We start from the raw sequence: 27,186 nt of genomic DNA, 5'->3' as shown, positions 1-27,186 counted from the left end.
ACCTTGATATAATGTAACAAAAAATAGTTATCGCCTCAATTTTCTAGTAAGATATGAGATTTTATTGATATGGACTATATAGTCCATATTGGTAGAAACTATAGTACATATCGCACTGTTTTTTATATTTTAACAATTAATCCTTGATAAAAATGGCTTTATGCTAGGCATGAATTGCACAGAAAGCAATTGGATGACATTCTTGTAATGTTTGTTTGACCAAAGAAAACTATTTAACTTTATCAAGCATTCCAGACATTCCTGCATTTCTACCATCCTCTATCAAGCATCTCCCATTCTTTAGATGCGCTGCAAGCGTATCAGTCATAATCCTCCGCTGCTCATGATGCAGAGCAAGAAGCAGGTAAGGCCTTGGGGCTGGATTTGTAACAGGATATATGGTTTGTAAGGTTTACTTGAAGTCACTGTGAATGCAATCTGTTTGTCTGTAACATCTTACAGTCATGGTAATGGGATCAGTTATACAAAAGAAAAAAAATGATGAATAGCTGTTCAGACATTGACGTGTCATCATTTCCACCACAAATGTAGACTGTCAAAAAATGTAAAAAAGGAAAAAAAGCTTAGGAATGACTTATACTATATAAATACTTTGCCAGACTTCCAAACAAGACCATAATTAATTGAAAACTTTTTTATCCATGTATTTTTTCACATTCTTTTTTATTCCCATGTCATTGGGCAAATTTATGCTAACAACCTCTTCCATGATATTTCATTGTAATATATATTGTAATTTTGAGTTACAGCATGGCAGTACGGCCATCGTTAACGAAGACCTCCCTCATCCGGACATGCTGGAGAGGGAGGGGATCATTAACGACGCCCTTTCAGAGCGATATTGTGAAAAATATTGCCTAGTGTGTGGGTCTTAACTCGATTTACCAATATCTAAAAGACTTTTAGAAAATGTATGAAATTCCCACCACTATGCCAAATAAATGCTCATCTCTCTTTTTTATTTCCTGTATTGGTTTTTACGAAAGTAACCCAGGACATTTAATGAACAATAAAGGGGGCATTCAATGTAGGGTCACGACTGTCGGACTGGCCAGACAGCAGTGACCCTGTCCCGTTCTTGGTCTACTCGACTGAGATATTGCAGGCGGGATTCAATGTCCTGCCTGCCGAGAAGGAAGCGTGGCCGCGAGAAGCGGATGGAAATCGGCGAGCCGGGAGCTCACTTCCCGGCCATTCTCGGCAGAACGTGCTCGACTGCTTGTGAAGTCAGGCACGTTCTGCCGAGATCCCTGTTCAATGCTGTTGGGTAAGACAGCATTGAATAGGGCCCCGACGCCATTTCCCCTGTTGGGATTGGCAGCAGGAGATTGAATACCCCCTAAGACTAGGGCTCCTATATCCTGGGCAAGTGCAGAATTTAATTCAAATAATAAGGGTATTGTAGACAGGGGTGGACTGGGATGGACAACAAGCCTGAGAAATGGCCCTAATGGGGGTGAGTTATTTTGAGAGGGAAGGGTCTGTCTATGGGGGGCGAGATCCCTCTTCATAGGGCCTGATTCTGAGTTGGATGCACTTGTAGCTTTGCATGCGACATGTAGAGGTGCCTTGCAACCATGCCAACATCACCGGATGGCAGAGTTACTGTACTGCAGAGATGGAATAACGGAATGAATGAAGACAATGCAGAGACATGTCTACAGTGGGCTGTCCGCAGGGGTGGGGCAACATGTCAGTAAACAAAACAGGCCTCAAATATACTTTGGAGTCTTCCTTATGAGCCCTATGGTCAATTCACTCTAGATTCTAGGGGTATGGATCATTAGGTCACCACAATGTTGGTTGACAGTCATTAGGTCGACATGCATTTAGGTCGACATGAGTCTAGGTCGACATGCAGGAAGGTTGACATTAGCCTAGGTCGACGCTCAGGAAGGTCGACAGGGTCATTAGGTCGAGAGGGTCATTAGGTCGACGTGTGTTGTCGACAGTCAAAAGGTCGAAATGTTTTTTGTTTTATTATTGTGCCGAATTTCGACATGGACACTGAAACGTACCACCGTGTCCCATCGCATGGCTCGATGCGCTTGCTACGCTCGGCACACTATTTTAGTCTCCCACCACACCCTAGTGGATGGTAGGGCATGAAATACCGCCAGTCGGCACATGTCGGCTCAAAAAAATAAAGTGAAAAACCCCATGTCGACCTTTTGACTGTTGAACTAACCCATGTCGACCTAACCCATGTCGACCTTCCTGCATGTCGACCATCATCCTGGTGACCCAATGACCGTATCCCACTTCTAGAACATAGTATTTTCATTGGTGCAATTTTACTCTTTAGGATTTTGATGTACCATAGCACATCACATCGCATACATATAATATACACATTTATGTCAGATTTCGTATATGACATCAGGGGCCAGAAAGTGAGAGATTTTCCCCACTTTTTTAAAGTGGAAATTACATATCAAAATCAACCCGTTTTTTTTTTCAGTGTAATTGATTGCCGCTTAAAAAAAAAAAAAAAAATGGGAAAACTCCCAAAATCTCTCACTTTCTGATTCTCACACCCTATTAAATTTGGCCCCCTATATTCTATATGTAAGTGACAAAATTAATAAAATTGGGGATTTGTAATAAAGTCAGAGTTTGCAGAGGTAAAATATGTAAAGTGCCAATCATTTACAAGACACAACCTAGAATATTCCTCCTCTGTATATAAATGATTGATCACCCAACAAGAAGTCAGTTTACAGTTGTCAATTGTATTTTTCTTGTTTCTCATCTGGGTACTTGTGTATTATCTGGGCGCCCGATTTAATGTAAATCGTATACGATATTGCATATGATTTATTGGCCGATTTAAGGCGGATTTTTGGCCGATTTGATCTGCGATGCGATTTAGTGGACGATTTTTGGCCATTTCCTGCTGATTTGCATGCTATTCCATCCTTGCACACCCCCAGGTACTATGCGATGGTATGCGATGCGATTTTTCAGGAAAATGCCCCTGATTGTACAATTAAATATCACATAGCATTGCATGCCAGCAAGTGGCATGCGATTCACAATGTTAAATGCACCCCCATTGTCAACGGCAACCCCACTATCAACGCGGTGATACGCGTCCTCCGACCTTTTCATACCCCCACATACCCCCACTGTGCTCGCCACGCTTCGGGTTGGCGTTGATAGTGGGGGTGGCATTGACAATGGGGGTGCATTTAACATTGTAAGCAACCATCATGGTGCTTGTACAATTAAAAATCTAATCGCATCACATGCATCGCATGGCATGCATCGCATGCATCACATGCCGCTATACGATGGAAGTCGGGGTTGTGCAAGGTGTGCAATGATGGAACAGCATGCAAATCGGCCGGAAAATGCGAAAAATCGGCTAAAAATCGGCCGAAAAATCGCATCCGATTTTTGCATGCGATTTTCGGCCGATTTCGCGAGAGCCCTGATAATACACAAGTAACCTCATCTGTTTATCTCAAAATTAAAGCCAATCTAGCAAAACCTATGTCATATTCTGAATATGGGGCCTACTTCAACATCGATTGCTAAATTGAGAAATTGCAATCCGGTTGATTATCGAATGACTGCATGTGCGCAGCATTCAAAATGCGTATGCCTACCTGCAAATTGCAAACTATTGTGTGTATACAATCTGCACTAATGCAATAGCATTGGGATTGACAGGAAGCCAGCATTTAAAGGGAGGAAACATGGCGATTTGTATGTGTGTTTGTCAAAATGCAGGTGTGTCGAGGCATTTTTCAGGTCTGATGTCAGAGACAAACACTTCCAGCCTGTTGGTTTCGCAGAATTGTGGAAACCTTTGACGATGCAGATGGATTCTTCGATGTTCTGTGTTTTTGCAAATGGATCTGCGCATACGGTACATAGCATTTTGCGATGCATTAGCAATTTCTGCAACCGGTGGGTTTTTCTTTCTTTCTGGGTGGCAACTATTTGATCGCAGCAACTGCTTTTTTTTTTTCAACTTAGCGATCAATGCTGAATAAGGCCCATGATTGGCAATAAAATGAGTGTTGATCAGTGTAATTAATTATAAACTGAAAAAGTCGGTGCACATTTTTTTCCCCTTCAAAATGATGATAGCACTAATCAAAGCACACCTGACTGTACAGCAAGATACAACGATGGTGAATAAGCTGCAGATCTATTCCTGCTGATGCGAAAGGCTCTTGGCAAAGAAAGTAATGCTTCCCCCCCGGGGATACTCCTGTAGCTCAGACAGCGTTCCAGCCCTGTATGAGTTTCAACATGAGAACGACACGTTCAGTTAGATTAAATCTAATCTAATATGTCTAAATAATCGATCACTGCATTATTTATAGCACACTTAGCATATATTAATTGAAGTACAAAAAGATACGTCTGCCAAATTCATATTTTCTAACCTTGTTGTTGTATCAGAATACCAGTGCAAGCTACCAAAAGCCTCACGGGGGGAATCCTCCCTTACCCCATATTGGCATCTCCCTAACTCCATGGATCAGCTGTCTCCTACTAATAACCAGCAGGTATATTGACAGGATACAGACAGATACAAATAAAAAAAGATTCTTGTCTCTTCTTTATTTTCCCTGCAGACAAAGGGGGTGATTCTACACCACTCGCTAAGCAGAAGTCGCATGTTGCGCTCACCGTGCTTCGGGCACACTATTTTATTCTACCACCACCTAGAGCAGAGGTGGGCAACAGGCGGCCTGCGGGCCGGATGCGGCCCGCGAGATGCTTAGATCTGGCCCGCCGCACTGACATATATTACTATGACAAGCGGCCCAACTATAGCCGCTTGTCAGCGCCAGGACAGACATTTGCATTATGATTACTTTTTACTGTTGCCGCCGCCACCGTTAATGTCCGTCTGTGCCTGCCGCGCACAGCATTACTGGGAGCATGGGAGGGGACACGATGACCTGGCAGCCGCCTCCCGCCATTGGTTGGTGCGGCTGCGTCACTGCGTCCCCTCCCACGCTCCCAGCAATGCTGTGCGCGCATGCACAGACGGGCACGAACGGCGGCGGGCAGCAGTAAAAAAGTAATCATAATATTGCAAAGCATACCGCCACTTCAAAGACCAGCCGCCGATGGGACCTGCCTGGGTCCAGTGACCAGTGGCAGATTTTGTGGGGGGAAGGGGGGAAAGTGCACCAAGGCACATGCGGCCCCCCCTGTCATTTTATATTTTTTTAATTGAAAAAAAAAAAAAAGCAGTCCCGGCGCGTAGGGAGATCGAGGAGCAGACCCGATGCTGGAGAGCCGAAGCTGGGGACCCTGCGCTGTTACTGTCTGCAGGCTGCAGCAGAGATCGAGCACAATGAGCCGGAGGAAAAGACCAGGCACCGCGGAGAGAGAGGAGCCCCAGCGCTGGAGAGCGGGAGCTGGGGACGCTGCGCTGCTGCAGAGATCCTCCAGGAGCAGGAGGAAGAGACCAGGCACCCGCAGAGACAGGGGAGCAGACCCAGCACTGGGAAGTGGGAGCTGGAGAGTGGAGACCCTGCACTGCTGCTGGGAGATTCACGGCGCAGACAGAGCGGAGGAGATCCATCCTAGGGAGAGTGCAGCACCCATAAGAGGAGGTACAGAGGGGGGAAACACAGAGCAGATTAGGAGGGACATCTGCTGTAACAACTATTTAACACCCCTGCTCTCCCTTCTCTCCACTGGTCCCCCTCTCCTCTGCTCCTCGATTCTCCTTCCTGCACTCCACCTCTGCTCCCCCTCATCCTCTCTGCTCTTCCTCCTCTCCTCTGCTCCTACTCCACTCTCCTTCCTCCTCTTGTCTGCTCCTCCTCCTTCATTCTGCTCCCCCTCTCCTCAGTCACCTCCTCCTCTCCTCAGTCACCTCCGCTCCCCCTCTCCTCTGTTCCTCCGCTCACCTTCCTCTCCTCCACTCCACCTCACCTCTCCCCTACACTCACTCCTTCAGCCCCCCTTCTACTCTCCCCCTTTCCTGTGCTCCCCGTCCTCCTCTCCTCTGATACCCCTCCTCTACTCTGCTCACCTTCCTCCTTTTCACTGCCTTCTCTCCTCTGGTCCCCCTCTCCTCCGCTCCTCCTATTTCAATCTCCTTCCACAACTCCCCCTCACCTTCTCGCTCCTGCATCCTCTCCTTTTCTCCCCCTCGTCTCTGCTCTTTATTCTCTGCTCCTCCTCCACCAGCCTCCTTCCTCCTCTCCCCCGCTTCCCTTTCTCTGTTCCTCTTCTCCTCCACTCATATTTATCTTCTCCTCCACTCTACCGCACCTCCTCTCCCTGAATCCTCTCCTCTGCACCCTCTCCTCTCTGCTTACCCCTCGATCCATCCGATACCCTCTCTCACTCTAATTCTTTCTCTCCCTGACACCCTCTCTCTCATTACTGTCTTTCCCTGACACTCTCGCTTTGTATTCCCTTTTGTTTCTCTCTTCCATAACATCCTCTTTGTCTCACTCACTCTTCCCAACCCCCAACCTGAAAGGCATTGTAATGGGTGAGAGGGGGGACCTTTCATGATTTTACTATGGGGCCCACAAAGCGTTAATTATGCCCCTGTCTCCTCATCATTTTTTATGTCATCTAGTGTCTCCCCATCACCCATTTCCTATTTCAAGGCCATCCCCATTTTCCCAGCACATGCACAATAACTCATTACTCTTTTCCCTATGGTGCTCCCTCAGTTAATTTTTTCTGGATCTGCCCCTGACAATGACTGACATGCGGTGCTAGACACAGACAGTCTCCCTGTTGCCCAAAACAGAAAGCCAGGCCAGCACACACCTATCACAGGAAGAGGAGTGGCAGATGCTGTACACATCTGGTCTGAATTTATATGTGCTGGTCCTCCAGGTAGTGTCCACTTATTTTTGTTACACTCCCCGGCCTCTGCTTCTTGCCCTGCACATTGCTAGAATGGATCCATAGGTTGTTTTCCCAGCTCCCTAGACTGGACTGCTGGTCCTGAAGAGAGAGGAATGCCAGGCAGATGCTGCCCCCATCCTCCCAGTGCTGCCACCACTGTTTACCCCACCAAATTAGCAGCCACATCTGTAACCAATACAGACCAATTCCTACAGAGTCCTCCGCAGTACATGGCCCATATCTCCATCCTCTGTTATGCCCTTTCCTGTACTATCCCTATCAGCATTTATTAGTTGTATTTCCTATTATCGTCTCTTCTAAGTATTATCCCTATAAACTTCTATTCTTTTTTTATTTATTCACCATCAGCCTCGGTATACATTTTTCGTCCCTTCTACCAGCCTCTTCTCCTTACATTTTCTCTCTCAGTACCTTCTCCTTCTAGTGTCGCTACCAGCCTCACCACCTTTGCCCTTTCCAATTTATATTCAATGAACCTCACTTTTCATACTGTATACATCAATCCCCATGTATTTGTATTGTCCCGTCATTCTACTATTCCTATATATGTGATTTCTGTTTTGTAGTTCTCACCCTATTTGTATAAACCACATAGAACCCTCATTATTATATTCTCCCCATTTCCTTTCTATAGAATCACCATCAACCTGTCTGTATTTTTCCAGAAATCAGAAATGTAACATACAACAGATGAAGAGGGAGAGTGAGATTAAAAGGTGAAAGTAGAAAGGATGGATTGAGGTGCTGGGTTGAGAGATGGAGGCAGTAAGGTGAGAGATGGAAAGTTAGTGCTAGATGCAGGGGTAAGAGATGGGAGGCAGTGAGATGAGAAATGGAAGGTGGGTGCTAGATGCAGGGGTGATAGATGGAGGGTGGATGCTAGGATAAGTGGTGAGAGATGGAAGGTGGGTCCTAGGTGCAGGTGTGAAAGATTCAGTCAGTGTGGCGAGAGATGGGAGGTGGGTGTTAGGTGCAGGGTTGAGAGATGGAGGCAGTGAGTTAAGAGATGGAAAGTGGGTGCTAGGTGCAAGGGTGAGAGTTGGAAGCAGTGAGATGAGAGATGGAAGGTGGGTGCTAGGTGCAGGGGTGAGAGATGGAGGCAGTGATGGTAGAGCTGGAAGGTGGGTGCTAGGTGCAGGGGTGAGAGATGGATGCAGTGAGGGGAGAGATGGAAGATGGGTGCTAGGTGCAGGGGTGAGAGATTCAGTCAGTGTGGTGAGAGATTGAAGGTGGGTGCTAGATGCAGGGTTGAAAGATGGAGGGTGGGTGCTAGGATAAGGGGTGAGAGATGGAGGGTGGGTGCTAGGTGCAGGTGTGGAGGTTCAGTCAGTGTGGTGAAAGATGGAGGGTGGGTGCTAGGATAAGGGGTGAGAGATGGAGGGTGGGTGCTAGGTGCAGGTGTGGAGGTTCAGTCAGTGTGGTGAAAGATGGAGGGTGGGTGCTAGGATAAGGGGTGAGAGATGGAAGGTGGGTCCTGGGTGCAATGGAGACAAGTGGAGGGAGTGATAGGTGCAGGGCTAAAGAAGGAAAGAGGGCATGAGAGGTGTAGGGGTAAATTACAGAAAGGATAAAGTGAGAGGGGCAAAGGTGACATGTAAGACATTAAGGAAAGCTGAACTAGAACATATACTGTATGGGGGAAGAGAATGATGGACAGAGTGGAGGTAGATAACCCAGGTTGGATTACATATAATATGATATGGTTTATTTTATAGTATAAAAAGTATTGAAAATAGATTTTACATGTCCCTGACGCTTCTGAGGTTCTAGGTGTACCCAAAGTCCCTGGCTATTCTATTAGATTTTCCATACCCCCACTTCTAAATTTCCACTTCGACCACTGTGTATATATATATATATATATATATATATATATATATATATATATATATAATAAGGGGTTCTCAAAACGGCACTCTGTAGCAAATGGTAACGTTCTTGGTGCAGGGTCCAATGTAGTAGATAAAGAAAGCACTTACCCAACCTTGCAGCAGGAAAAGAGACAGACCAGCACTCAGTAAATAGGTGAAAAAAACGTGTATTGAAGTTGTTTTTACAGCATAGTAACAATAAGTTATAACAACATCACAGCTGACCCATATATATATAAAAGACAAAGAGGTGCCCGATACCGCGCACTACGGTTTTGTTGCAGCAACTCTGAGGATCCCCTGTTAGGCGGGACCCAGGTAGGTTTAGAGATGAAAAAGGAAATAAGAGTTCAGAGTGCGCTACCAGAAATTACACAGTTTTTTTAAAACACAATATGATTTAATATAAAAGCCTTATAGGCAATACATAAAAGTGCAGAAATACAACAGCTTTTTTATTTCAGCAAGTTTCTGTTATTCACTTGGTGAAGGGCCTGCTTCACCAAGTGAATAACAGAAACTTGCTGAAATAAAAAAGCTGTTGTATTTCTGCACTTTTATGTATTGCCTATAAGGCTTTTATATTAAATCATATTGTGTTTTAAAAAAACTGTGTAATTTCTGGTAGCGCACTCTGAACTCTTATTTCCTTTTTCATATATATATATATATATATATATATATATATATATATATATATATATATATATATATATATATATATATATATACATACATACATATACATACATATATACACACACACACACACACACACACACAGACAAGATATTGTGTGCGGCCCTCGAATGTTTACTGGTTTTGTTAAGCGGCCCCCCAGCCAAAATAGTTGCCCACCCCTGACCTAGTGGATGGTAGGGCATGAAATACCACCTGTCGGCATGTGCGCTAAAGAAAAAATGAAAATCCCCATGTCGACCTTTTGACTGTCGACCTAGCCCATGTCGACCTAATGCATGTGTCAACCTAATGACCCTGTCGACCTAACCCTATGTCTACCTTCATACATGTCCACTTTCAGTGGTCGACCTAGTGGCCGCATACCGCATCTTACCTAGAATTTATAGGCTGTACACATGGTGAGATATTGGCTAATGGACAATTTTGCCTAAGCAATTTTGACAAGATGCACTAGAGATTTTGACTAAGTAATGATAGTCTATGATCTAGTCAAAATTGCCTTGCCTGCACAGTCAATCCATGCTGAGCAATCTCTGCTAGACAATATTGACTAAGTAGAAGAAAAATAGGGAGATTTTGGATAACCTTCAAGGAGATTATTGACTATCTAGTCAAAATCTCCTGTTAAAATCTCTCTGTATGTACACCCCTTTAGACTATATGTGATATCTAAGAAAGTACTTTACCACAGTGCCACCTTCAGGTAAATATGAAGCACTACAAGTTATGAGTAACAACCACTACACTTTGCATTCTCTCATTGTAAAATATTTTTCCAAGCCTCACAGGGAACAATTCTTCATCAGAGCTCGCAACTTTCAGATATGTAAAATTAGGGGAAAATAAACTGCACTCCTCTCTCTTTCTATGAAGCAGGAATGTCCTTCACTCAATATAAATACAGGTGTAAAGTCACCCTGGGATCCTGATCATCAAATAAAACATTTTGCCTTTAGAAATGTCTGTTGCTCAGTAAGGGGCACTATAAAACCACCATGCTGGAAGGACAAGGTTACCCATAGTTCATCCTACATTAAAGCATTCTACAAAACACTCATCTGAAAAATCTTTGTGTTAATGGTCCACATCATCAGGGCCGCCAAGAGAAATCCTGGGCCCCGGTACAACAACTTCCTGGGGCCCCCACGGACGGAGATCCCCGCACAGTCTGCGGACCCGGTGTTACGCCACTGCTTCCAAGGTGGATACACGTACAAAAATTGACACTGTAATGTCTATTAGACATGTCACACACCCATTACATATTATACCACATGCCATAATGCTCATTACACATTATGCCACACACCGTAATGCTCATTGCATATTAAGAAGTTAACATGCTCTACCAGGGGTTAACATGCTCTGCCAGGGGTTAACATTCTGTGCCAGGGATTAACCTGTCTGCCCTGATTTACATGCTCTGCCAGGGGTTAACATGCTCTGTCAGGGGTTACATGCTCTTTGCAAAGGATTTACACATACCCTCCAACATGGCCCATTCCATTAGGTACAAAATACTATGTTCCTGGACTTCCCTGCCAGTGGCAGTTACAGATGTGAGCCTGCAGCACAGTCCAATATTCAAAAGGGGGGGGGGGGGAGATCACATATACTGCCACCCTAAGCATCACTGTCCTGGACTCACTGGCAGTTGATGTGACCCCCTCTTTGAATTTTGGACTGTGCGGGAGTCCAACCTCTCTAACTACCACTGGCAGGGAAGTCCAGGAACAGAGCATTTTGTACCTAATGGAATGGTTCATGTTGGGGGTACTTGCCACCAATCAAAAAAAAACCTGTGTGTCCAGACCAGGGCCCCCCTGACAGGCCCGGGCCCGGGTAAATTGTACCTGCTCCCCCCCTCTCTCGGCACCCCTGCACATCATACTGCAACGTGAATACTAGACAGCACTATGGTAGGTGGGGGCTCTACAGGAGGCCAGACTGATCCTGGTATCCTGACTGATATGAAGAATCCTGGTATCCTGATATGAAGAATCCTGACAGGGGCTCCGTTAGTAACCTAATCAGAATCAGCTTTATTGGCCAGGTATACTTGCGTATACTGGGAATTTGATGTGGATTGCTGTGCAACAGCCGTTTAGGTAACAGTTAAACAGTGACAGTACAGATATACATAACACGTAAAGGTATACGCTCGATGTGCCCTGGGGATTGTAGACGCAGGGATTATATATTCGCTGAGCAGCACAGCGCCTAGGCAGCCATCAGCGGTGCCACTGGTCATTGCAAAACCCAGGTAGGTAACAATATAAGCAAAGACAGTACAGTTATCACACAGTGAACACCTACCCGCCGAGCTGCACAGCATCTAGGCAGCCAACAATGGCGCCACTGGTCATTGCAAACAGCCAGGTAGGTAACAGTTAAGCAGGGACAGTACAGTTTTAGGTTTCTATGCAGTGTGCAAGACAGGGGAGACACAGTGGTACATATGACTGAGTGGCACAGTTCCTAGGCAGCCATTTGCGGCGCCATCTTGATCATGCTGCTCAAATGCAGCAATAAAAATAATAATTTTATTTATATAGCACTTTTCTTCCATAGCTGGCACACCCTATCAGCTTGTTGCTGGCAGGGTGTTCAACCAGTGATGGTACAGCATACAGGCTTTGCATACAGTGGGGGTCGAGGTACATGGTACAAATCATGATAAAGAAACAGTAAACAAAATAAGTAATACATAGCTTTCATCAGCTAAGAGGCTGGGAGAGATGGTAATTGGTGAAAAATAAAAATAAAATGATGCAATGTGCAGGTGTAAGTCCAAACTCCAGTCAAACTCATGCTTCCTCTACCCCCAATCTTCCCTTGTAGCAGCCTGGCCCTAAACCTCCCAGCTAGTGCCTCAACTCCCATAACCCGCTGCCTAACCCTATCCACCAGCTCACAGCCAAATCCTAAATCTCGTCACTAGTGTCTAATCCTAAATCTCCTCCACTAGTGCCTAATTCTACATCCCCCACTAGTGCTTGACTCTAAACTTACCCCGGCACACTTACATTTGCGAAGACAGTTGTTGGTATTCTGGCGTGGCATCCTGATCTCTTCGAAGTTCTGGCACAGGTGTTCTGGCAACAGTTGTGATGCCGGCTTCGGTATACTGACCACCCGCATCCTGACCGCATCCCTGTCACAATAAAAATATTATTTAACCATTCAAGTGAACAGCAACAACATTTTTCAATTTAATATCAATATAGATTTTATATAAATGCGTGGAGGCCACTGCTCTCAATATTGTACCATGTTAATAACTGTACCTATTTTTAATAAACCTAGACACGGGATGTCTGAAATACTGAGAAAACCCTTCTGGGGACTGAAGCGTATCTCAATTATCTCTCATTTTAGCCAATTTCTGAAATTTTTAAATATATTTGTGACTATGGCCAGTAATGCCTTCTTAATATAAACTTGTATTTCAGTTTAATGACTCTTCAAATCTGAAGCAAACAGAAAGAGAGGTTATTTAGCAATCTATTTAAACTACTGTGGGCGTTTTAATATGTTGTAATGCTTTGAGCATTTCGTAGAAATAATTGTTCTAATTGATCTTTATTAAAAGAAGTCCAATCATCCAAAGTTATCAAGCACTTTCATTTATACTGCCATCGGGTGGCAGCAGCTAAATACCCTGCTGTGATCAAGGGTAACCCCGCCTCCAATGTTCCAGTAAGGATGATGTCACATAGGTGATCACTAAAAGTGGGCAATCCCTTACAAAATGATACAGCTAGTGGTAGATGCTCTAATTAGTTAAGAATACCATTTAGGTGCATGCAAGGGAGGGGTTAATACTGAGTAAGTAAAACAAGACATTGGTTCCCCCAGCTCACTTAATGGTATTAGTAACCAATCTTGAACACTACATGATAATAGAATTCAGAGATATTGGGTACATATACCTTCACAGGTGTATGATATGCCCCCAAGCCACGTCAAGGCTTCTCTGTATATTGGGGGTCCCTAGCGCTATATCTAGGTGCAGGGTGTGGCACCCCCAAAAACTATCATAAGCTAGAAAGCCCAGTGCGGCACGCCAGTGAGATACTATAGTGTTAATAAAAATTTGTGATAGGAAGCCGAAGCTATATATATATATATATATATATCTATATATATATATATATATATATATATATATATATATATATATATATATATATATATATATATAGATCTATATATATATATAGATCTATATATATATATATATATATATATATATAGTGGTGAAATAAGTGGATCCCTCCTTGAGAAGATACACTGCACGGCACTCCAGTAGTGAAAAAGACTTCAATTTATTGTGAGCAACAGTTTCGGAGCTCTAAGCTCCTTCGTCAGGCTTACAGCATAAACGCAATATAGTGATACAAGGTGCTTACCTTATAGTGTATGAAGGGCCCCCTCATGACCGTGAGGCGCTGGGACGAAAGCGTCCGGAAACCGCTGCATGCACGGAGACGCACTTCCGGTGCCCAGTCTTCTCCCTGCTGCGTGTCATAGCGACGTGTCCCGTTGCCATGCATACAGAGGCGCGTCTGACAATGCACGCCGGGCTGCCTTAGCACGGGAGCAGCTGGTCAGGGGCTGTAAAGAAAATAAAGTGATAGGTGCTGTGGAGGTGCATGTGAGCATACTATACACTCAGCAGCGTAGCTACGTTTTGGGCGCCCCCCCGCCGCCCATGCAAACCCTTCCCCAATCCCCCGCAGCCTTACCTTTCGCGCTGGTCCCGGCGGCTCCGTTCTTCTGCTGAGGACCACCACAAAATGGCCGCCCCCATACAGCAGACAGTTTCTGTCTGCTGTATGGGGGCGTCCATTTTGTGGTGGTCCTCAGCAGAAGAACGGAGCCGCCGGGACCAGCGAAATAGGTAAGCCTGCGGGTGATTGTGGGGGAGGTGTAACTATAGCACCGCAGCCCCCGGCGCCCCCATATGCACAGCGCCCCCCCCCCTCGCGGTGGCGGGGGCTGCGGTGCTATAGTTACGCCACTGTATACACTATATTAAAAACAGAGCAGCAAGAAAAAAATGGTCAATACTGACATGGATATGCGATTAAACAATCACTGGCATACTTAAAGCATGCTGGGAGGTGACAGTGTTGAACATATGGCAGATGATACTGTCAACCTGTTGGTGTCGACACATATAATGTGTCGATCATGACAAGCCTTAATACTTATGATTCATAATGGCTAGTATAGCCATAAGCAGTGTCAAGTTTCACAAGACTACATAAGAAATAACTGGAAGACAAATATAAAGAAGAAAACAATAATAATAAAAAAAAAAATAAAAAAAAAATATATATATATATATATATATATATATATATATATATATATATATATATATATATATATATATATATATGTAAAAAAAAACAAAATTAGAAAAAATGGAAAAATGAAAAAAGGAGGGGACAACAAGGATGACACAAGGCATTTCGCCTTAAGTTAAGGTGTTCCACATTATCCTTTCGTTGAGTCCGCGGGGAGATACAGTGTCCAGACGAAAGATCCACCTTGCTTCTAGACGTAGAAGCGCCTTCTGTCTGTCACCACCTCTGGGCATCGGTGGGACATGATCAATGATCTGGTATTTTAGAGACGACAGAGAATGTCCCTTGCGTTTAAAATGGACGGCCACCGGTTGTTCCATGGGTTTATTTTCAAGAGCGGCCTTGATGGCCGATCTGTGTTGGGCCATTCTTTCCTTAAATTCGCGGATGGACATGCCCACATAAAACAGTCCGCAAGGACAGATGATTATATACACAATGAATTTTGTGCTGCATGTTAGCACATGCCTGATAGAAAATGTGGTATCATTGTGGGGGTGTTTAAAAGAGGTGCTTTGGATCAAAAATTGGCACGTTGTGCATTTGATGCATCTATAACAGCCATTGGCTTTCACACCATGCGGGTGCCAGGTCTGGTGTCATCGAACCCGGTAATGCCCGTATGGACCAGCATGTCCCGGAGATTGCGGCCTCTTTTATAGCATGTCATGGGGCGAATGGTAGAAAAGCAGGGGAGATTTTTATCTGTCGCCAAGATAGGCCACAGGGCCCTGCTTGCGACCGGAATGACACTGCTGTTTGTGTCATAAGTTGTAATACAAGGGAAAACTTCTCTGTGTTTCTGGTTTTGGGTAGGCCTTAACAAAGTTTCTCTGTTCAGACGCATAACTCTGTTCTTGGTGGCTTTGAGGTCTTTGAGCGGATAGCCTCTTTCGTGAAATTTATGGACTATTATGTCCAATTCAGCCGGTAATGTGGCCACATTGCTGCAGATGCGCGCCGCTCGCAACATCTGGGAATAGGCCAGCCCTTTCTTAAGTGGAGGTGGGTGATGGCTGCTGGCCAGGAGCAGAGTGTTGCGGTCTGTGCTTTTGTAGTAGATGTTTGTACTAATATTACCTTTGTTGAGTGATACTGCCACATCCAGAATATTGATCTGTTCTCTGTGCCATGTGTGAGTGAGTTTGATGGGTCCTGGCAGGTTGTTGATCTCCATAATTATTTTTTCCAGATCTTCCGACGATCCATGCCACAGCCTGAATAGGTCGTCTATATACCGACACAGTAAGATGATGTTAGCCTTGGTGACTTGGTCATTGAAAAAAAGGCGTTCTTGTTGTACCATGTAGGTGTTGGCATATGACGGTGCCACCGCCGACCCCATGGCACACCCCTCTAGTTGGAGATAGATTTGTCCATCAAATCTAAAGTAATTTTTTGTCAGCACCAGTTCTAGCAGATGGAGAAACAGGTCTTTGTCAAAGGTGAATTCTTCACCCAAGGACTCCAAGAATAGGCGCATAGCTGATATACACCTCCATCCCCCACGCCCAGGGTCTAACGAGGTTACGTCCATGGTGCACATGAGGGTGGCAGGGGGCATTGTCGGGAGGTCCCGTAAACGATTTAGAAAATCGGTTGAGTCTTTCAGGTGAGTATCCTGCCGGACCACGAATGGTTGGATCAAGTGATCAAGTAATTGAGACACAGGTTGGAAGAGGCTGCCCCGTGCTGAAATTATGGGGCGGCCTGGTGGTGAGGTGGCATGTTTGTGTATTTTAGGTACACTGTATAATACGGGCAACACGGGATGAGTAGTGGTGAGAGCGTCCATAAGTTTTTTTATCAATGATGTTGTCCTTGTGTGCTGTATGGAGTACAGCCATCAGCTCCTTCTTGTATTTGTCCGTGGGGTCTGAGGGTAATTTTTTGTAGACTTAAGTGTCGGCAAGTTGACACATCAGTTCTGCCTTGTAGGCACTGAGGTCTTGGATGACTATTGCCCCGTCTTTATCCGTGGGGCGAATAGTTATACTTTTATCCTCTTGAAGTGTTTTGAGCGCTTTACTTTCTTTGATGGTTAGGTTAGAATGAAAAGGAGTCTCCGCTGCCTTAAAGCGTTCCATGGAGGCATTCATGAGCCGGTCATAGGTCTTAATAGACGGGTTTTCGGAGATGGGGTCAAATGTAGAGTGGCTGTGAGATTTAGTGAAACTGGCAGTCAGGGAGGTGTCCACTTTTGGGTTGGCATACTGAAAGTGTTCTCTGCGTCTTAGTTTTCGACTCATCTTGTGCATGTCCATTTGCCAACTAAAGGGGTTATGTTTGTTTGACGGCACAAACGAAAGTCCCTTGTCCAATATTTTTTCCTCTTCTATCATTAAGAGTCTACTGGACAGGTTGAAAACAGACTTGGTTAGCGGCCTCTGGGCTTTGAAGAGCCTCTCCCCTTGGCCGCCGCGGCGGGTTCTTTTGTGCCGCGGCCTCGCCGGGTGGTTACCCCTAAAGGGGGACGTTGCTTGGACATACTTTCATCAGAGTCATTAGGTTGGAAATCGCTGTCAGATTGTGATGTTGTTGCTGCCCCTGCCTGGTCCATCTTCTTCTTGCGCCAGTTTCTGCGGGATGTTGTTCTGGCAAACCTGGGTTGTGGTTCATTACCCGTTACCCGATCCAGCGCCTGCAGAACTCTGGACTTGATCTACCGATGGTGGGGACGTTGCGGACCCTAAACCCTCGGGAAATGTATTTTTTCTGATAGTAGTCGGACAAGGTCTGGCCGTGGAGATAGTAATCTATCTCTCGGCGCTTGAGTTTGACCATGGTGTGATATAGGTGATCCAATTCAACTGTAGGTTGCGCTTCCTCTGCAAATAAGATGTGAGTGGCCTCATCTTCAGAAAAGGAGAGTATTTCACCCACTGGGGTAACGGTGATGCCACGAGCTCCCAGCTGTGAGTCAGATGGTTCCATATTGAGAATCCGTTGAGTGCTGCCCTATGCAGGCTAGGTTCCTGGTTTGAAAGGTTGGCTAGGTGCCTTGATCCTGAGCGTTCCGGTTTGGGGAAGCAGCATACAGGGGTTGTAGATCCGGCACTCTTGCTGACAGAATAACTGTGACTGGGTGCCCCTGCCAGAATTGGATAGTGGTGAAATAAGTGGATCCCTCCTTGAGAAGATACACTGCACGGCACTCCAGTAGTGAAAAAGACTTCAATTTATTGTGAGCAACAGTTTCGGAGCTCTAAGCTCCTTCGTCAGGCTTACAGCATAAACGCAATATAGTTATACAAGGTGCTTACCTTATAGTGTATGAAGAGCTCCCTCATGACCGTGATCCCGTGAGGCGCTGGGACGAAATCGGCCGGAAACCGCTGCATGCACGGAGACGCACTTCCGGTGCCCATACAGCACTTCCGGATGCATACAGAGGCGTGCCTGACAACGCACGCCGGGCTGCCTTAGCACGGGAGCCGCTGGTCAGGGGCTTTAAAGAAAATAAATAAAGTGATGGGTGCTGTGGAGGTGCAGAACTTGGCGCACAAAGAAGATGGACCTGGCAGGGGCAGCAACAACATCGCAATCTGACAGCGATTTCCAACCTAATGACTCTGATGAAAGTATGTCCAAGCAACGTCCCCCATTAGGAGTAACCACCCGGCGAGGCCGCGGCACAAAAGAACCCGCGGCGGCGGCCAAGGGGAGAGGCTCTTAAAAGACCAGAGGCCGCTAACCAAGTCTGTTTTCAACCTGTCCAGTAGACTCTTAACGATAGAAGAGGAAAAAATATTTGACAAGGGACTTTCGTTTGTGCCGTCAAACAAACATGACCCCTTTAGTTGGCAAATGGACATGCACAAGGTAGCTAGCCTGGAAAATGTTCAGTAATATAGGGATAGGCCCAAAACCACAGCCTGGAACATTATTTGCAGCTACCTCTGCTGTCTGCTGGGCCCACCTCACCCCCCACTGTCTACCACATGACTGAGGAGGCTCCTGTGTCGATAAAGCCCACCTGTGGAGGTTGGTGTCCCTGTCGTTAGCCCTTAAAGCTGAGGATGGACATGTGAGCAGGATGAATAAAATAACTAACCAAAATGTCTCACTTATTTACGGATTTAAAATACACGACTGCTGCCACACTGTTGTGTAACCGTAGTACACATAAACCACTATGCCACTATGGAACATTGAGCCCAATGGCCCCGTCATCATTTGATAGCAATAGAATTGGCATTTTACCAGTAACATTTTACTCACTGAATGGTATTAGTAACCAATCTTGAACACTACATGATAATAGAATTCAGAGATATTGGTTACATATACCTGCACAGGTGTATGATATGCTACCAAGCCACGTCAAGGCTTCTCTGTATATTGGGGGTCCCTAGCGCTATATCTAGGTGCAGGGTGTGGCACCCCCAAAAACTATCATAAACTAGAAAGCACAGTGCGGCACGCCAGTGAGATACTATAGTGTTAATAAAAATTTGTGATAGGAAGCCGAAGCTATATATATATATATATATATATATATATATATATATATATATATATATATATATATATATATATATATATATATATATATATATATATATATATATATATATATATATATATATATATATATATATATATATATATATATATATATATATATATATATATATATATATATATATATATATATATATATATAATATAGAACAGAGGGGCGCTCCATGGTGCATGTAAACGATATATTTATTATGGAGGAACATACACTCCTTAAAAGGAGTGTATGTTCCTCCATAATAAATATATCGTTTACATGCACCATGGAGCGCCCCTCTGTTCTATATTTTCTGTAGATTTATACGTCCTGACCCTGGATGCTTGGTCATTTTCCAATTGAGGGAGCTGCAGTCTACATTATTGGACTTTGGTGAACTTCTGTGCCTCTTTGTTAAAAGGGCTAACACTGCTGGACTCATTAGAGACTTGAATATTATCAGCGCCACCTGCACTACGGTTTTTTCTATATATATATATATATATATATATATATATATATATATATATATATATATATATATATATATATATATATATAGATAGAGAGAATAAAAAATGAGATGTAATTAAAATGAGAGAGATAGTGTTAAGGCCCATACACACTTGCCGACTTTAAGCTGAAACAGTTTCAGCTTAAAGTCGGCAAGTGTGTATGGACCACCGATGCCCGACTAGCGATGATGCGCGCTCCCGCATCATCGCTAGCAAAGTGGGCCGTCTGCTGGTTTTACCAGCACGTCTGGCGATGATGGCTCATATTTGAGCCATCATCGCCAGGTGTGTATGGCAGCCGGGCTGAAAGATGAGAGACTTTCAGCCCAGCTGACCGGCCGCTCCCGCCCCCCGCCGCCCCCACCCCCTGTCGCCCTCACCGTCGCCTCCTCCCCCCGTCTCCCCACCGGTGTATACTCACCCCGCCGCCGTTCCCACGCCGCCACACTGCCACGCTCCGCTCCTGCGCCCGACAGTCTCCCCGGCCAGGCCACACAGAGTCAGGCCGGAGGAACGCCCCGCCCCCGGCTCCAGGCTGACATATGCATGCAATCGGACATGGATGAGATTTTAAGCCAGTAATATATAGATTGCTGGCACATGCCAGCAATCTATATATTACTGGTACAACTGGCATAATGTATAAGCCAGTAATATATAGATTGCTGGCACATGCCAGCAATCTATATATTACTGGTACCACTGGGCACCAATGCATAATGTATAAGCCAGTAATATATAGATTGCTGGCACATGCCAGCAATCTATATATTACTGGTACCACTGGGCACCAATGCATAATGTATAAGCCAGTAATATATAGATTGCTGGCACATGCCAGCAATCTATATATTACTGGTACCACTGGGCACCAATGCATAATGTATAAGCCAGTAATATATAGATTGCTGGCACATGCCAGCAATCTATATATTACTGGTACCACTGGCCACCAATGCATAATGTATAAGCCAGTAAGGTACTCTTTACCTAGAAGGGCGCCCGTCGCGGGCATCGCGGGTACATTTATGTATGGCCGCGACGCGACCGACGCAATGCCCGCGATTTCCCATTGAAACCCATGTTAAACATGGAAATCGTGTCGGTCGCGTCGCGGCCGGCCATAAATGTACCCGCGATGCCCGCGACGCAATGCTCCCGATTTCCCATAGGAATCAATGTTAAAAGGCGCGATGGACCCGATTTTACTGTTAAATGGCTCAATCCACCCGATTTGGCCATAGGAATCAATGTTAAATGGGCCACAGAGCCCATTAACCCTTAAATGTCCCCCCAAATTTTTAACGCCACCCCACGATCCACGCCAACCCGAAGCGTGGCGAGCGCAGCGAGCCCGCGAGGGGCGGCGGTACGCGTCCTCCGACCTTTTCATGCCCTACTATCCACTAGGGCGTGGTGTGAGAATATAATAGTGTGGCGAGCGCAGCGAGCCACCGAGCCCGAAGCGTGGCGAGCGCAGCGAGCCCCGCGAGGGGACGCGGATACCTTCACAGTTATGCGCGTCCCCTCGCGGGCTTCACAGGTGTCCGTGGCGACGCGGACACCTGTGAAGCCCGCGAGGGGACGCGTCTACCTGTGAAGGTATCCGCGTCCCCTCGCGGGGCTCGCTGCGCTCGCCACGCTTCGGGCTCGGTGGCTCGCTGCGCTCGCCACACTATTATATTCTCACACCACGCCCTAGTGGATAGTAGGGCATGAAAAGGTCGGAGGACGCGTACCGCCGCCCCTCGCGGGCTCGCTGCGCTCGCCACGCTTCGGGTTCGCGTGGATCGTGGGGTGGCGTTAAAAATTGGGGGGGACATTTAAGGGTTAATTTGACCTATTTGGCCCCAAATCGGGTCCATTGAGGCATTTAACAGTAAAATCGCGGTCAATCTGCCGTTTTAACATTGTTCCCTATGGGAAAATCGCGGTCATCGCGGGCATCGCGGCCATCCCGATTTACCCGCGATGACCGCGATTTTTACCCCCGATCACCGCGATTTCAATCGCTGGCGCCCTTCTAGGTAAAGAGTACCGCCAGTAATATATAGATTGCTGGCACATGCCAGCAATCTATATATTACTGGTACCACTGGGCACCAATGCATAATGTATAAGCCAGTAATACATAGATTGCTGGCACATGCCAGCAATCTATATATTACTGGTACCACTGGGCACCAATGCATAATGTATAAGCCAGTAATATATAGATTGCTGGCACATGCCAGCAATCTATATATTACTGGTACCACTGGGCACCAATGCATAATATATAAGCCAGTAATATATAGATTACTGGCACATGCCAGCAATCTATATAATACTGGTACCACTGGGCACCAATGTGTATATATATATATATATATATATATATATATATATATGCCAGTAATATATACATTGCTGGCACATGCCAGCAATGTATATATTACTGGCACCACTGGCCACCAATGTATAATTTTTATGGCGGCAATGTATACATTGCCAGCGCAGGCTAACAATATATACATTACCCCAGCAATTAACATGTAGGTAAGCGGCACTAATGTGGCATATGTAATAGCCATTACGGTGTGTGATAATGGGCATCATGGTGTGTTGCATAATATTTAATGGGCATCAGTGTGTACCATTATCTGTAATGGGCATTATGGTATGTGACATAGTGTGCATCACGGTGTATAGCATGCATTATGGCCATCGCAGTGTGTGGCATAACATGTAATGGGCATTACAATGTGTGGCATAATGTGTAAGTGGCATTACGGTGCGCAAAATAGATTTTTTAGCAAAGATAATAAAAAAAAACACTATAAGGCCGATCAAGAGGCAGGCAGTGGGTGGTTAAGGAGTGGGCCACTGTAAGAGAATATTTCAAAACAAAGGTGGTAACCCTTATTATGGCAATAGATTATACATTGTTGGCGCAGGTGAATGGATTTCCCCGGGTGGGGTGGCGTGTACTTGATCGCTGGGCTCTGAATATATGCAGCCCAGCGATCAGTTTTCAATCAGGCACCAAGAACAGAAATGCACTGAAATAAAAGGGCCGTTGCTCCCACCCTTGGATTTCGAACCCCGCCCATTATGTAAATAGCCTTTTTGTATGAAAGATTTTCAGCAAAGTCTTTCGCCTCCTGAAAATCTCTAGCTCTTTGGGGAAAATAGCTCAGTGTGTATGCACTACTTTGGTGAAAGATTTATCTTTCAGAGATTTTGGCAAAGTCTTTTGAAATGAAAATCTCTAAGTGTGTATGGGCCTTTAGTGAGGGAAAAGTGTTAATAGAATGTAATTACGAAAGGAGTTGGTAAAAATATATAAAATAAATGGATTTTGCTTCTTGTGTCTATTAGGAATAAAGATATGTTTTACCCTACAAATATTATTGGATTTATTTTTATTCAATTAGAAATCTAGATGGTCTGGAAAATAATTGTGAATGCTTTCTAGTTACAAGTATGGCATGTCACCTCACTGGGCACTGGCATAACTACAGGGTAGCTAGCCTGGCAAATGTTCAGTAATATAGGGATAGGCCCAAAACCACAGCCTGGAATATTATTTGATGGTGCAGCTAAGGGACACTAAATGTGTCAGTAAGTCAGTGTTATACAGCATAGTATAGATACAGGCAATAGGGTAAATTTACTAATATGGGAGTTCTACTGTATTTCACATGGGATGTTGCTATGGGCAATCGATCAGAATCTACTTCTTATTTACTTAGAATCTTCTGGAAGATGTTATCTGATTGGTTGCCCATAGCAACATCCCATGTGAAATAGAACTCCCAACATAGTAATTTTCCCGAAATGTGTAAGTAAGCCAGTTTTAAACACATATTTTGCCTGTACGGATGTTGCTAATGTTTGTTAATGGTCCGATGATGTCACAATGCCGGCCAGCGCAGCACACTCATTCTGTTGCCTGGTCCTGACTAGAGCAGTTCTAGAACTACATTTGTCTGATTATTCAGAAATTCAGATTTTATTCGCTTTATATTAGAGGTGCGAGAAGGAAGGAGAGAAGGAGGGAGTAGAACAACAAGGGGGGCAGCCATGAGCTGCTCCATGCACCGCTTGTGCCAATTATTTGGCAGAATGAAGTTGACGGAGAGGAAGGATTGTACACTGCCCCCGCCACCCCGGGTTAAACAGGCGCCCACAGCACCCCGGGTCAGACAGGCGCCCCCAGCACCCCGGGTTAGACAGGCGCCCCCAGCACCCCGGAAAAGGCAAGAACCATCAACATCTGGGGAGAGAGATGCGCCCGCACCATCTAAACTGCGAAAGGCGCCACCGGCACCCCGGGTGAGAAAGGCACCACCAACTCCCCGGGTGAGACAGGCGCCAAAGCCATAGAGACATGAGCCCCCAGAAACATCAGGGATGAATGCGCCCCCCGGAAACATCAGGGATGAATGCGCTTCCAGAAACACCGGAGAGGCATGCGCCCCCAGCAACACCGGAGAGGCATGCGCCCCCAGCAACACCGGAGAGGCATGCGCCCCCAGCAACACCGGAGAGGCATGCGCCCCCAGCAACACCGGAGAGGCATGCGCCCCCAGCAACACCGGAGAGGCATGCGCCCCCAGCAACATCGGAGAGGCATGAGCCCCCAGCAACATCGGAGAGGCATGAGCCCCCAGCAACATCGGAGAGGCATGAGCCCCCAGCAACACCGGAGAGGCATGAGCCCCCAGCAACACCGGAGAGGCATGAGCCCCCAGCAACACCGGAGAGGCATGAGCCCCCAGCAACATCGGAGAGGCATGCGCCCCCAGCAACACCGGAGAGGCATGCGCCCTCAGCAACACCGGAGAGGTGCCTGCAGGCACATATATATCCATCTTTATATCTATATCTATCTATATATGTTTCTATATAAACATAGATCTATATATATTTATATATATTTATATATACATATACAATTTTGTTGATTAAAATGTGTGTTGCATTTAATACTGCATTCTCTCTGTTTATTCCCCAATTGGGGCATCTATATGCTGAATGAGTCTTTGGGAGCTGTGGTGTTAAAATTTGTAAAACAAAACAGATTTGTTCTTATACTCAGCCCTGTATCCCATCGTACTCCTGTCTACATACATCTCAGAGCTTTTCCTTGGTTAAGTCAAAACAACATGTTATAGCAATGCATGGAGGTATAACTCAGGAGCTCTGGGTGGTGATATAGCAATGCGTGGAGGTATAACTCAGGAGCTCTGAGTGGTGATATAGCAATGGGTGAATTTATAATTCAGGAATGCTAATTAGTGATATAGCAATGGGTGGAGGTATAGGTAATCCAGGAGCTCTGGGTGGGGATATATTAATGGGTGGAGGTATAATTCAAGAGCACTGGGTGGTGATATAGCAATGGGTGGAGGTATAATACAGGAGCACTGGGTGGTGATATAGCAATGGGTGGAGGTATAATTCAGGAGCGCTGGGTGGTGATATAGCAATGGGTGGAGGTATAATACAGGAGCGCAGGGTAGTGATATAGCAATGGGTGGAGGTATAATTCAGGAGCACTTTGTAGTGATATAGCAATGGGTGGAGGTATAATTCAGGAGTGCTGGGTAGTGATATAGCAATGGGTGGAGGTATAATTCAGGAGCGCTGGGTGGGGATATAGCAATTGATGGAGGTATAATTGAAGAGCGTGCCCCCCAAAAGGCTTAATCCAGCCCTGATCTTATGTGTACAGGGGGAGAGATCAGATCGCACAAAGCATTGACCAGATCTCAGAGTAGCACATTGTGTGCACAGTATGATACATACGGTAAGTGGTCTGTTGGAATCCTGGGGGCACAGACCACTGATACTCCTTAAGAAATCAGTTAGCATAACGGACTAACAATATTCCAAGACAAATAAATGTGACAGTAAGAACTGATAGAAAAAAGGCCAACACAACCTAGCTATAATGGTAATTGCCATGGACACCTACTACAAATAGTTTCCTAATATAGGAGATACATATGTGTGAGCAGCAATCAATCCTATGCTATTATTATTGCACTAGGATGCTCCTCTTCTATTTTGCAGATATCATTTTATATGTGGAACTTCTGCAGTTTTATAGTGTAGGTCAGTGGTTCCCAAATTGTGCGCCTAGGCTCAAAGGGGTGCCTCAGAGCACTTGCAGGGGTGCCCTAGGTTGGTGGTCCAGGACAAATAAATTATATATGGTCAATTTAATAAGGAAAATCAGTGCTTGTGGCTTCCAATTATAGAATGTGGATAAACAGAAGTGAATCATGTTCCTCACCACATAACTGGATCTAAGGATGACATATAAGCACAACTTATGTAATTATATATTTTTTTCTGAAGTTCTTGGGATGTAACTTTTGGTCTAGGGGTGCCATGAAAAAAATCTGATACCGTGATTCAAAAAAATTTGGGAACCACTGGTGTAGGTAATATAATGGCAGTGAAAGGCATGATGAAGAGACTGAGTGGTCAGACAGCAGTTGAAGAACCAATAATCTGGCAGAAGGTGCGGCTTTGGGTTATTCCGGTCCAAACTCTACGGAACAGATGTATCAGCCTTTAAAAAGTGATAAAGTGGAGAGTGATAAACAACCAATAAGCTACTACCTGTCATATTTCAATTGCAGCCTGTAACATGGTAGTTAGGAGCGGATTGGCTGCTGTTTATCACTCTCCATTGTATCACTTTTTAAAGCTTAATACATCTGGCCCAGAAACACATAATGGTAAACGGAGAAGTGTTGTGAGGTTTTTGCTGAAAAGCAAAATATACTAGGAGCTTGTATAGGGAGGGGGCATTGGAGAGGGTATTGAGACGTAGAAATACAGAAAAGAGGACGTACAAGTCGAAAGAAATGATGATAATGAAAATGTAATAAAAATAAAAAATAATAAAATTAAATTTAAATATAAATAAAAATAAAATTATAATGAAAATAAATGAGAATAATGAAATGAATGGCAAATATAAATAAAAAAGATAAATAAAAAATAATAAAACTAAAATAAAAATTATAATAAAAAAATAATAAAAATAAAAATTAACAAAATGAAATATAAATGTGCGCAATTTGTTTACACTCTTTTAGGTGTTATTTTAGAGGGCAACAGTCCAGTACACCAAGCTACCTAGCTCACCCTAGCTCCTAACCTGGTCACAGGAGAAGACGGCGGCGTTATGCCGATCAGAGTGTTCTGTGTGCGGCGGACGGCTTGCGGTGACATCACTCGATTCTCCGGCTTTTGCTTGGGACTTGCGCCGTGTAGCTGGAAAGAGAGAGAGTACACTCTTTTAGGTGTTATTTTAGAGGGCAACAGTCCAGTACACC

At 45.0% G+C, this 27,186-nt stretch overlaps 1 protein-coding gene across 1 annotated transcript in view; it reads right to left on the bottom strand.

The window, feature by feature from the left end:
• The window catches only part of BCAR3 (BCAR3 adaptor protein, NSP family member), a 288,114-nt gene that overhangs the window by 247,444 nt on the left and 13,484 nt on the right, over positions 1-27,186 (bottom strand). The window contains exons 3-5 of the mRNA XM_083157075.1: positions 27,009-27,124; positions 13,874-14,078; positions 12,488-12,615 (exon numbers count right to left, since the gene is read on the bottom strand). The gene's annotated coding sequence lies outside the window, so the exon portion shown is untranslated. The remainder of the gene's footprint in view (positions 1-12,487; positions 12,616-13,873; positions 14,079-27,008; positions 27,125-27,186) is intronic.

This window comes from Crinia signifera, chromosome 8 (assembly GCF_055691185.1).
Source record: "Crinia signifera chromosome 8, ASM5569118v1, whole genome shotgun sequence".
Lineage (NCBI taxonomy): Eukaryota > Metazoa > Chordata > Amphibia > Anura > Myobatrachidae > Crinia > Crinia signifera.
This window is presented reverse-complemented; position numbering and strand designations above follow the sequence as displayed.